This window comes from Chionomys nivalis, chromosome 22, assembly GCF_950005125.1.
Source record: "Chionomys nivalis chromosome 22, mChiNiv1.1, whole genome shotgun sequence".
In the NCBI taxonomy this organism is placed as follows: domain Eukaryota; kingdom Metazoa; phylum Chordata; class Mammalia; order Rodentia; family Cricetidae; genus Chionomys; species Chionomys nivalis.
In genome coordinates this window covers 40,754,370-40,765,351 of record NC_080107.1, presented here as the reverse complement: position 1 = coordinate 40,765,351, position 10,982 = coordinate 40,754,370, and the positions used below count along the sequence as shown (strand labels likewise).

Here is a 10,982-nt window from a genome sequence, read left to right as displayed (position 1 = left end):
CCCCAGGTCGTTCCCCTGTCCGGCCGCTGATCCCAGCCCCTCTGGTGCCTCGCGCAGTCTCGGACGCTAAGCGCCCGGGAAGGCTGGCGCAGCAACTCTCGGTGTCGGGATCTCCCACCAGACCCCCTTGGGCTTCCCTCTCCCGCGCCCACCTGGCGACGAGTACGCGCGCGCGCGGTCGGCGCTCTGTCCCTTTAAACAGCCCGCGGGCGCCTCCCCCGCGCCCCGCCCCCGCCGCGGTGCGGCCGCCGGTGCTGGGCGAGGTCGGAGAAAGTCCGCGGGCGCCGGAGCTCGGGGACGCCGGAGCACTTCCTGCCGCGGGCGGCGCCGCAGCTGCCCAGGCCGGACCGGGCCGGGTGCCCGCAGGTACGGCCAACTTGGCGCGCGTCGCGCCGTTTCCGCCGCGGGCCAGTCGTCCCGGCCGCACTTCCCGCAAACTCCGCGGCGCGGCCGCCCAACTTGCGCACCCGCTGCCTGCCGCAGTGCCCGCCGCGCGCCCGGGGCGCGGCCGAGTGGGGTGCGGGCCGCGCTGGAGCTGCGCGCGGGCCGCGGGGCGGAGAGGGCCGGCTCGCCGAGCTGTCCCGGCTCAGAGCCCGGCCCCGGCCCCGGCCCCTCCAGAGCTGGGGCTCCTGGAGCGCTAGCGTCTTCCTTTCCCGCCGGGGTCCTTTGGCCACGGGAGATCCCGGGTCTGCCCTGCACTGGAGGGAAAGCCCTGATGACACTGGCCCCTAGCCAGGGCACAGGGGACACACCCCTCCTGGCCGGCCAGGTCAGAGGCAGCGCGTCTGCGCACCAGACTCGGCCCGTGCCTGCCCTCTCTAGCTAGGTGGGCCAGTTGGTGGGCAGGGGTCGTCACTGCCTCCCTTTCTCTCTGGTGATAACTCCAACCTTGGAAGACACTGGGGGTCGCTGCGGTGGGAGGGGGCTTTTGGCTTGTCCCTGTTTCTGCATCTCTGCAAAGTTGTTAAGGTCTCCGTACTCTTCTCCAAGAAAACTTAGGGGTGTTTGGGGCTGGGGGAGGTGAGATTGGGCGTCTCAATGGCTTCTTACCCTAGGCTGGGACTCGGTACCTGCTCCTCCCCTGCGTATGTTGCGGGAGTCAGCGGTGTTGCTTTAGCCCTTCTCCGGGTTCGTTTCCCCGGGCAGATCTGTTCAGCGCTGTTAACTGCTGATATCTTCCTCCTGGTGCTTTTTGAACCCTAGGGTATGTGGGCTCCCCTATTCTGCTCCCTGGAGCTTACTTCCCCGGCAACTTCCACTGTCCCCTGCTCCCTCTTACTGGAGCTTCCCGATGGAGAATTTTTTTGGGCCCTCTGGACTAGCCAGGTGTACCTCTGCGAAGTGTTGCTTCTGAGCTAATAAAGGGGTGGAGAGGGCTGGGTCATGATCCTTGGTGGCCTGGCTGGGCTCTTGATCCAGTAAAGCCCTCTGAGCAATTGATGTGCAGGTTCATGTCCCGGTCCTCCCAGGTGCAGCTCTCTGACCCTACTCTCCTGCCTCTGGTTCCCTTTTCTGTCCTCTTCCTCCTACAAGTTCTTGACCTTTTTTCCATTTTGGCTAAAGATGAGGGTAGGATGTCCCGTGGGGCTCTGCAGTCTGTGTGGTCTTTAATCCTCATGATGTCCTGGGAGAGTTGGCTGTGACTTTTCGTTTCACAGTTGAGGGGACAGGGCTTGCTCAGCTAGGGGATGGACAGCCGGCATTCTGTCTAGTCCCAACCTCCAACAATCTTATCCAGGCACGTGGAGCCCACCCACTCCATCCACCAGTGTCCTTCATTCTTCATTCCTTCAAGGATGCTCCATGGCACTTCCTTATTGGGTGGCACCTCAGCTGGAGCCCAGATGAAGGAAAGAGGTGAGACCCAGGCGCAGCTGTCCCTTGTTCTTTGGGCCAGCTGGTTGGAATTAGCACAAGTAGAAGGAAGTGTCACTTGTCAGTTCTCAGTGACCAGAGATCTTTTCTCGGTGGTCATGCCCATGGCAGGATGGTGCTGTGTGAAGGGTGTGCACCCTGGCATCTGAACCCCGCTGATTCCCGGAGCTCGCAGCCATTTAGAGTGCTGGGAAACACTATCAGAGAGAAACGCTGGTGCTGCAAGAGCTGAGCACCAGGCTGCTCCTGGGCTGTGCATCCACCATCAGTCTGAATTACGGACTGCTGGCATTATGCGTGGGGCATCCAGAGTGCCTCTTCCTGGGAGAGAGGCTTGTACAGAACTTTGACGGCCTCACCAAGCCCCCTTTTCAGACTAGTTCTTGAGCCTACATTTGTCCTCTCAGAATAGTGATTTCAAGTGGTGAGCTGGCTGGTGCGCAGAGGCCCTGTTTGCTACAGAGGTCCTTCCTTCCTGATTTGCGTGTGTGGGGGGGTCGATATGATCGCTAGGGTCTTGTCTGATCTCGGCATAGGGATCCAGCACTAATGGGGCAGAAACCGAGAGCTGTGGTTGCCTCAACAAGAATTGAGTCCCTGCCTCTGACATCCTTGATCCTAGAGTGCACATGGCACCCGGTGGCTGCCAGCTCTGGCTGTCCGTATTTCCTCCACTCCCTTCCCTAGACCTGTTTTCTGCATGCTCTAGCCCATGAAATCACCCTATCCCCTTGGCTTGTGGACTCTGCTTCTCTAGCCTGGTGGCCTCCAGGGAGTTCTCTGGAGAGCTTACAGGGGAGCGGGGAGCGGGGGTTGAAGTCAGCTTGGGTGTAGGGGTGGGCTGCTGAGGGGGTTCTGTTTCTGGGTCTAGTGACCACGAACCAATGTCAGGCCTCAGTCCCTGCTCTCATCTGCCACAAAGCCATACACCCCAGCGTTAGGAGCATATTTGAGAAAGTGACTTTGATGTGCGCCCCCACACCCTGGGTATGCTGCTTTCACTGTTGGTACCCACCCTTGCCTTGAGAGCTGCTCATGTGCTGTGTCTGGCCCTTGCTGGCCTCAAACTGGGCCTGGCTTCGCAGGATGACAAAGGCTGCCTTCCAGCTCTGAGGAGTTTTGGCTGGTTGGAATGGGGGTGGATGCTGGTACCCATGGCTGTGTCTCTAGGGGGTCATCCTGGGCTGAAGAAACTGTGTGGACTTTGAGACCTGCTTTTGCTTTGCTTTTTTTTTTTTTTTTTTTTTTTTTGTGAGTCTTTTGTGTGTAGTTCAGGATGGCCTTGAACTCAATATGTAGCTGAGGATGACCTTGAAGCCCTGATCCTCCAGCCTCCTAAAACCTGAAATAACAGGTGTGTGTTCTTACACCCTGCTCCAGGCCATGGAGAAGGGAGCAGAGAGCCCTGTGGTGATGCTGGAGACTGGTACCACCAGCCCCTGGGATACTGGTTTTAGCTGCTCCTGGCAGGTATAGGCTGCCTGCACCTGGCCCCATGAGGGTGCACGTGGAGTCTGCCCTGCCTGGGTGTGGTCAGGTGATGGAGGGGTGCAGGAACCTGCTTAAAGCTGGCTTGCTGCTCCCCTCACAATAAAACTGGAGTTTCTGGACTATTCCCAGACTATCTCTATCTTATACTTTTCTAAGGCTGGGTGAGGAGCCTGGTCCCGCGTTATCACGAGGTGGTGGGGGAAGTTTAGCTAGCGTAGTCTCTACCTGGTTCCTCAGATGTGGGTAGCCCTGCCCACAGCCTCCCCTGCTACTGCGTCCTGGGTTTCTTTTCCTTTCAGCCTTCTGCCACCCCTGGCTGGGCCCCCACCACTGGAGAAGCAGCCTGTGATCTGGCCTGAGGTGACTACTCTGGCCTGCTCTTCAATGCAATGATCCTGGCGACCTCTTTTGCTGGTTTAGCAAATTCTCACTCTTCCCTAGGCCTGCCTCTGTTGGCATCTCCTGCGGTCCTCGCTTTCCTAGAGCCAGGCTTGGCTTTGAGCTTGCAAGTTTGGGTTTTAGAAGCAGAGACCCGTGTGAACATGGTGGCATCTCTGAGTCCTCTGTTTGGAGTCCTGTCCCTTGCCCAGACAGGAGTCCGGGAGTCCTCTGAGCAGAGTGGAGAATGGACTCTGACCCAGGGCCCTGCCTTCCCTGGTGTCTGCAGTGCCGGGCCTGGGTTCTGGGAAGCTGCTTGATTGGGAACCTAAGATCAGATTACTGGAGATTTTGCCCCCTCCCCAGGCTGTGGGGCCCTCCCTGTTTGGGTCCCACTCCAGGTCTCCCAGCTGGCTGGCGCTGGCTGGCTCTGCCTGGCCTGTGCTATTGGGATGGTGAGACCCTTGGTGGGAATATTGCTGGCCCTTTAAGGGGAGGCTGGTGCAGTCCCAGGGAGAAGGAGGCTTTTTCTCTGGACTTGTTTCCAGGTCCCCGGGGAAGAGCTGGCTGGGGCTCTTAGGAATCTTGCCCCTCCTCCTTGCATCAAGCCTGGCATCCAGGAGGGCATCCGGCCACAGATGGGCCTCCAGCTCTAGGCCCGCCCCTCACTGGTGTCTGGGAAGCAGGCAGGGGTGGGGTGGGGCGGGGCATGGGGCGGGATCAACGGGGCCTGAAAGTGCCCTTATATAGTCACTGGGGGTGAGCAGGGAGTCACGCCTTCGAGCTGTCTGGCCCTGGGGTGGCTAGTGCCCCCTGGCATTCCAGTGGAGAGAGATGGCAGTCTGAACGGCAGGAGGATCTGGGGTCCAGTACTTTGGGTCCAGCAAAGCCAGCCCCCACGGAATGCCTGTTGATGATTGAAAATAAAAATGTCCCCATTCCTCTGTAGTCAGAGCCAAGAATACTTTGGAACCCACCGTTTTTTAAAAGTCATAGGTAATAGTGTGTCTGTAGTCAGGAGTGGGCTGAGGCCCTTGACTGCATAGTGGGCTCTGGTGCCTGCTGGTGAAGTAGCCTTTCCAGTATGAAATGCTGGCGACCTCTTGATGGCAGCAGCTGAGTGGCCCTTCTCATCCCCAGCCCTGTTGGGAAGAGGGGCATAAAGGGGAGGCTTCTGTTCACATCCTCCATTTCTGAATCTCTCCCCTTCATCTCCTGTGTTGCTGGGGTGTGGGGGAGGTGACCTGCTGTCCTGTCCTGTTGCTGACTTCTGTGGCACCCCAGTACTGGACCATCCCCTTCCCTCCTGGAGCCCTGGGGCTTCGTCCTTGGCCTCCCTTCTCTCCTCCTCTGCCCTCTCCACTCTTGACTCTGCTCTTTAAAAAAAAAATCACAATGTTAACACAGTTTTTGCTCATTTAATCTGGTTACTATTGCGCTACTAAGCGCCTTTGTTAAATTTTGTATATTGATACTTTCGTTGTTGTCAGCAGTTTTTTCTTTTTTTTTGGATATAAAGCCATTAGGGTGAGAGAAGATTAAAAAGATACATTACAATTAAAATGTTAATGAAATCCGCATCATACAACTTTTGAAACCCTTCAGGCATTTATCTTGCCTGTGTCATGTCCATTAACTTTGGCTATTCTTATTCCACACTGACCCCTGCTGAGAGATTTGTGCTATAATTGGATTTTTTTTTAAATTAAAAAAAAGGGGGGAAAAGCTTTTAAGAAAATAGAGGTTGAGTGGCCAGTTCTAGTTCCCAAATGAAGAGAGTAGAAAATGGGAAAGCTTGGCTCCCTCACTGGGGGCAGGCGCAGGGCCCATCCATCCCTGCTTGGCTATAAGATGTGCATTTGGGGTGTGGCTTTGTAATGGGAGACCCCAGAGGAATGAGGGTGTGACCTGAGAGCCAGGTGGGATTGGGGATACTCTTATCTCCCTGGGAAGAGCCAAGGTGCTGGGGGTGGGTAATAAGACTCTCTCCTCCCTCTATCCCATCACTCTCCTTGGCCTGTGACTGATGTTTCTGGCTAGGGTTTTGGGCTATGGGAAGCAGGAAATCCCCAGGTCTTCTCAGGGCAGCTGAGAGTTTAGGGCAGCAGTGTGGCTTCTGTGCAGGCAGGTCAGATGTGTGTGCACAGGTGCACACATCCATGTTTACATATAAATGAGCTCATGTGCTCATGTGACCCACCGCCAGCAGCCCCTCTCTGTTCCTTGGACCAGCTCCCCGGGATAGCTCTGTGGGCACCTGGCAGTGCTGGAGATGGTCAGGTGGTTGGCCGTGGGCTGCAACAGACAGATTTCATGGCTGTGTTTCTGCAACACCTTTCTATAAAGGGAAACATAATTTAAAATATGATTACTTAGTGTTGTAACAGCGCCTCAGCCGCTCTGCTGTGAGGGAGATCATTATCAGTCTGATATTAACTTGCAAAGAATATTATGCAAATTGCTTGCGGCTGGGGAATCCTTGCAGGCGGGGGCCAGTCTGGCTCCCTGGCCCTTGTCCTTGGGCCTGAGGCTTTTTCTTCCTTTCCCCTCACCCTGTGTACCCAGGCCATCCTGGTTCTCAGGTTTAGCAGCAGCCCAGCACCTTGGGTCTGTGGAGCCTCACCCACATCCTTTGCTCCCCTTTGCTACAGTGATAGGCAGGCTTGCTGTGGTGTACTGTGATGTGACTGTGGCTGGGCCTTGACATGGGCACTCAGCTTATGCAGCTCAGCAGCCGCCAGGAATGGATATGGTGGGGGGCGGGGAAGCAGTTGTCCTGCTGGTCTTGGGGGTCTGGTGGCAGCTACAGCCTTACAAAGAGGAAGTGTTCTCTCCTGTGTACGCTCCAAGTTCATCCTGATGGATGTGGTGCGGTCTGGCTACACTGTTCACTGTAACAGGGTACCTTAGAAAATGGCCCTAACTCTAAACAGTGGAAAAGCCTGTTGCGGGGGAGGTTCCTAGAAACAGTATCTACCTGGTACCAGTGAAAGCCCAGTAGTTGGTCCACCAAAGATGCCCCTCTCTAGTGCGGTGAAACTGAAGCCCACTGGGTGTCACCAAATCTCCTTCCTGTACCCCAAATCTGGCATAGAACCAAGGTCTGGAAAGTAGGAACCTTCCTGGGAGGGCCCTTAGCTTTTCCAGGGCAGGGGATGAAGAGCGTGCATGTGGGGTGGGGGCTGCAAGGGTGATTTGGGGTGGTGCAGAATCTGGCATCTGATAAAGAGGTATGGGGCATTCTCAAGGATCATATTGATGCTTATTCCTTGTGACTTTTGCTCACAGTGCTAGGTTTTCATACCCAGAATCCTCCTGAGGTGTGGGCCCTGCCCACCACTGCACTTGGGTCCTGATCCAGGGCCTCAGTTTCTCTGTGTGTGAAATGAGGGAAGCTGATCATAAGCTCTGAATAGCATACAGCGCTCCTTTTTAGTCATCAGGGTCGCTGGCCAGGGTTGATCCATGGTCGGCACTAGGGAGGCCACCTTGTGTCATATCCTAGGGTGTTCCAAAGAGCTGTCTTCCTAATCACACAGCCAGCTACTTCTTTCCTGCTGCTCCCTACCCCTCCACTTATGAGGGAGGACGGCTGCTGTAGGACTGCTGCCTGGACTGTCTTGTGTGTGGTCTGCAGGAGGGGCATTGTTTTAAAGGATGATAGCCTTAGGCTGACCTAAAAGGCACTAAAAGCAGGTAAGTGTAAACAAAACGAGAGATGGCTCAGCAGTTAAGAGCACTTAACTTCTGCTCTTGCATAGGACGTGGGTTTGGTTCACAGCACCTACGTGGTGCCTCCAACCATCTGTATCTCCAGTCCCAGGTGGTTCACATGCCTATACATAAAGCAAGCAAAACACTCTTACACATAAAACATAATCTTTAAAATTTTTTTATTGATATTTATTGAGCTCTACATTTTTTTCTGCTCCCCTCCCTGCCTCTCACCTCCCCCCTTCAATCCTCCCCCAAAGTCCCCATGTTCCCAATTTACTCAGGAGATCTTGTCTTTTTCTACTTTCTTTTTTTTTTTTTTTTTTGGTTTTTTTTGAGACAGGGTTTCTCTGTGGTTTTTGGAGCCTGTCCTGGAACTAGCTCTTGTAGACCAGGCTGGTCTCGAACTCACAGAGATCCGCCTGCCTCTGCCTCCCGAGTGCTGGGATTAAAGGCATGCGCCACCACCGCCCGGCTTCTTTTTCTACTTTCTATCTACTTCCCATGTAGATTAGATCTATGTAAGTCTCTCTTAGTGTCCTCATTGTTGTCTAAGTTCTTTGGGATTGTGGTTTGTAGGCTGGCTTTCTTTGCTTTATGTTTAAAAACCACCTATGAGTGAGTACATGTGATAATTGTCTTTCTGTGTCTGGGTTACCTCACTCAAAATAATGTTTTCTAGTTCCATCCATTTTCCTGCAGAATTCAAGTTGTCGTTATTTTTTTCTGCTGTGTAGTACTTCATTGTGTAAATGTATCACATCTTTTTTTAATTGATTCTTCAATCGAGGGGTATTTACGTTGTTTCCAGGTTCTGGCTATGACAAACAAAGCTGCTATGAACATAGTTGAGCACATGTCCTTGTGGCACAATTGAGCATCCTTTGGATATATACCCAAAAGTGGTATTGCTGGGTCTTGAGGAAGGTTGTTTCCTAATTTTCTGAGAAATTGCCACACTGACATCCAAAGGGGTTGTACCAGCTTGCATTCCCACCAGCTAATTTTTTTTAATTAAAAAATATTTGCATGTAGGTGTTTTGCGTGAATGTATGTCTGTGCACCATATGTGTACCTGGTATCTATGAAGGCCAGGAGGGTGTTGGATCTCTTGAAAATAGGAATTACAGATAGTTGTGAGCTGCCGTGTGGGTTCTGGGAATGGAACCTGGGTCCTCTGGAAGAGCAGCAAGTGCTTTTAGCTACTAAGCAATCTCTCCTGCCCTTTCCCGAAATGAATCTTGAAAACATTAGCAGACATCCAAGCCCCTCTCACCTTCTCCTGGCTCTATAGTTGTAGACACATTTGACCTTGTCCGCACCATTCTGGCTGCTGCCTCCGTGTCCCAGCAGCCTCTTCCCTCCTCTGGTTGAGCTCAGTTCAGCTCCTTAACCAGTCAATTCCCTGTGTGTGAATAAGGCCCTGTTGGAGGTTTTGGGGAGTGGGGATATGAAGTTTTGGTCCAGGACAGAAAACCCTTGTGCTTGGTGGCTCTTGCAGTACTGGCCAGCAGGATGGGCCTCAGCACAGCGTCCACTGCGTCTCAAAACTTTGCAGAGGATGTGTGAGTAGCAGTCCAGCTAGAGATGTTTGGGAGAGCAAAGCAGAGAGGGCCGAAGGAGGGAAACGGGGCCGAGGCTTACATAAGCTTTGGGATAAGAGAGGCAGGCATTGTGTTAATTATTGTAACCCAGTTTAGCGGTGAGTCTGTGTCACATGAAGTGGCCTGGAAACTGAAGCGCGTGGGTCACAGTGAAGTCCTGGGGTGACATGGCTGGCACAGGGACAGACAGTGCAGCAGTAGGGAGGTTGAAGGGAGGAGATCTCCTTGGGGTACCGCAGGGAAGGATGGCGGCACAGTTCTAGGCACCCTTGACCTTGCCTGCACCAATGCTGTTGCCCCCTTGCACAGTCTTTTCCCTCCGTTTGCTCCTGGGACCTCGTGCCAAGCTGGTGTCTGGACCAGCAGCAGCCCTGCCCGTCTGACGATGGTGTCAGTGGGGAGGGCTTGCACGAAGTGACAGCCTTGGCTTCTCTCCTGGGACACAGCAGGCTTCTAGGTGTCTCCCTCTTCTCAGGTGACCAACTGTGTGAAGGATAAAGCCTGTGGGCCCCCCGAGGCCGCTGGAGGCTACCCTGGGGTTCAGTTCTGGACCACCAATCAGGACACAGGAAGATGGGAAGCATCCCAAAACATCCTTGAGAATTACCCAACCCTAACACTGTATGGGACCCCTCAGAGTTTGGAGATTCCCCTCCGCATTGTATCTGCCAGTTGGCAGGGGTCTCTGGGAAGACTGTCAGTGCCTTCTTTGCTGCATGTAAGACCTTGGCTGGATTTGTGTGCTGCTTCTGAGGGGGTGACAGAACATGTGGCCCATGACTCAGACATGATCCCCTTCTTCAGGAGCTGATGGGTGACATGGTCTCCTCCAGTCTGAGGCCAAGAGCTGTGAAAGGTATCCCTGCCTTTCTAAGCACTCCACAGTGAGACTGGCTTCCATTCTTGTCCCTGCTTCCATTGATAAACGGGCTACCCGGTGTTGGTGGGTGAGACTATGCTTCAGAAGTTTGAGAAAAAGCTTAAAGATAATCAGATTTAGGAATTACATGTTCTGTTTAAAGAATGCTTCCCAGTAAGTTACCCAGTAGGCCTCAGTGTATCTGGTTCAGACAAGAGCCAAAGGCCACCTGCTACCTACCTGTGCCAGCACAGGCCATGACCTCGGCAGCCCTGCGTGCTGCAAAACCAGCTGACAACCAGGGACATCCTTCATAGTGAGGCATCTGGTGACTTGTTGCATCTTAAACTTTTGTGTGGGGCAGTGGTGGCGCACGCCTTTAATCCCAGCACTCGGGAGGCAGAGGCAGGCGGATCTCTGTGAGTTCGAGGCCAGCGTGGTCTACAAGAGCTAGTTCCAGGACAGGCTCCAAAGCTACAGAGAAACCCTGTCTGGAAAAAACAAAGAAACAAACCACAAAAAAAACTTTTTTTGTGTCCTGAAGGTAATTTGATATTTTCAGTGAATCTGAGGGATTTACTTATTTATGTTGAAGAATAGTTTATTATTGACTACACTGCAATAGTAGCAGTAACTAGGAAGTAACTGGAATTCTGCTTCCTATATTTTGTTTGATTTTTTTTGTTTTGTTTTGTTTTGTTTGATGCAGGGTGTCTCTGTAGCCCTGGCTGTCCTGGAACTCATTCTCTAGACCAGGCTGTCCTCAAACTCAGAGATCCGCCTGCTTCTGCCTCCCAGGTGCCAGGATTGAAGGCGTGGGCCACTGCTGCCAGCTGGTCGTGGTGCCTTAATACAACAATAGAACAAAACTAGGACAGCAACAACAGTTAGATGGAGTGGCGTTTCATTTGAATTTTAATAAATAAAGCTTGCCTGAAGTTCAGAGAGGAAAACAGCTACACTGATCAGCCTTACAGACCAGGCACCTTTAATCCCAGTAGCCACACTAGTTTGCCATAGAAACAGGGCGGTAGTGAGGTACGCCTTTAATCCCAGCACCA

The 10,982-nt window shown here is 53.4% G+C and overlaps 1 protein-coding gene across 1 annotated transcript in view; it reads left to right on the top strand.

Annotated features, from left to right (window-relative positions):
* The first annotated feature begins 232 nt into the window (after positions 1 to 232).
* Positions 233 to 10,982, top strand: part of Nacc2 (NACC family member 2) — a 68,967-nt gene continuing 58,217 nt past the window's right edge. The window contains exon 1 of the mRNA XM_057755261.1: positions 233 to 366. The gene's annotated coding sequence lies outside the window, so the exon portion shown is untranslated. The remainder of the gene's footprint in view (positions 367 to 10,982) is intronic.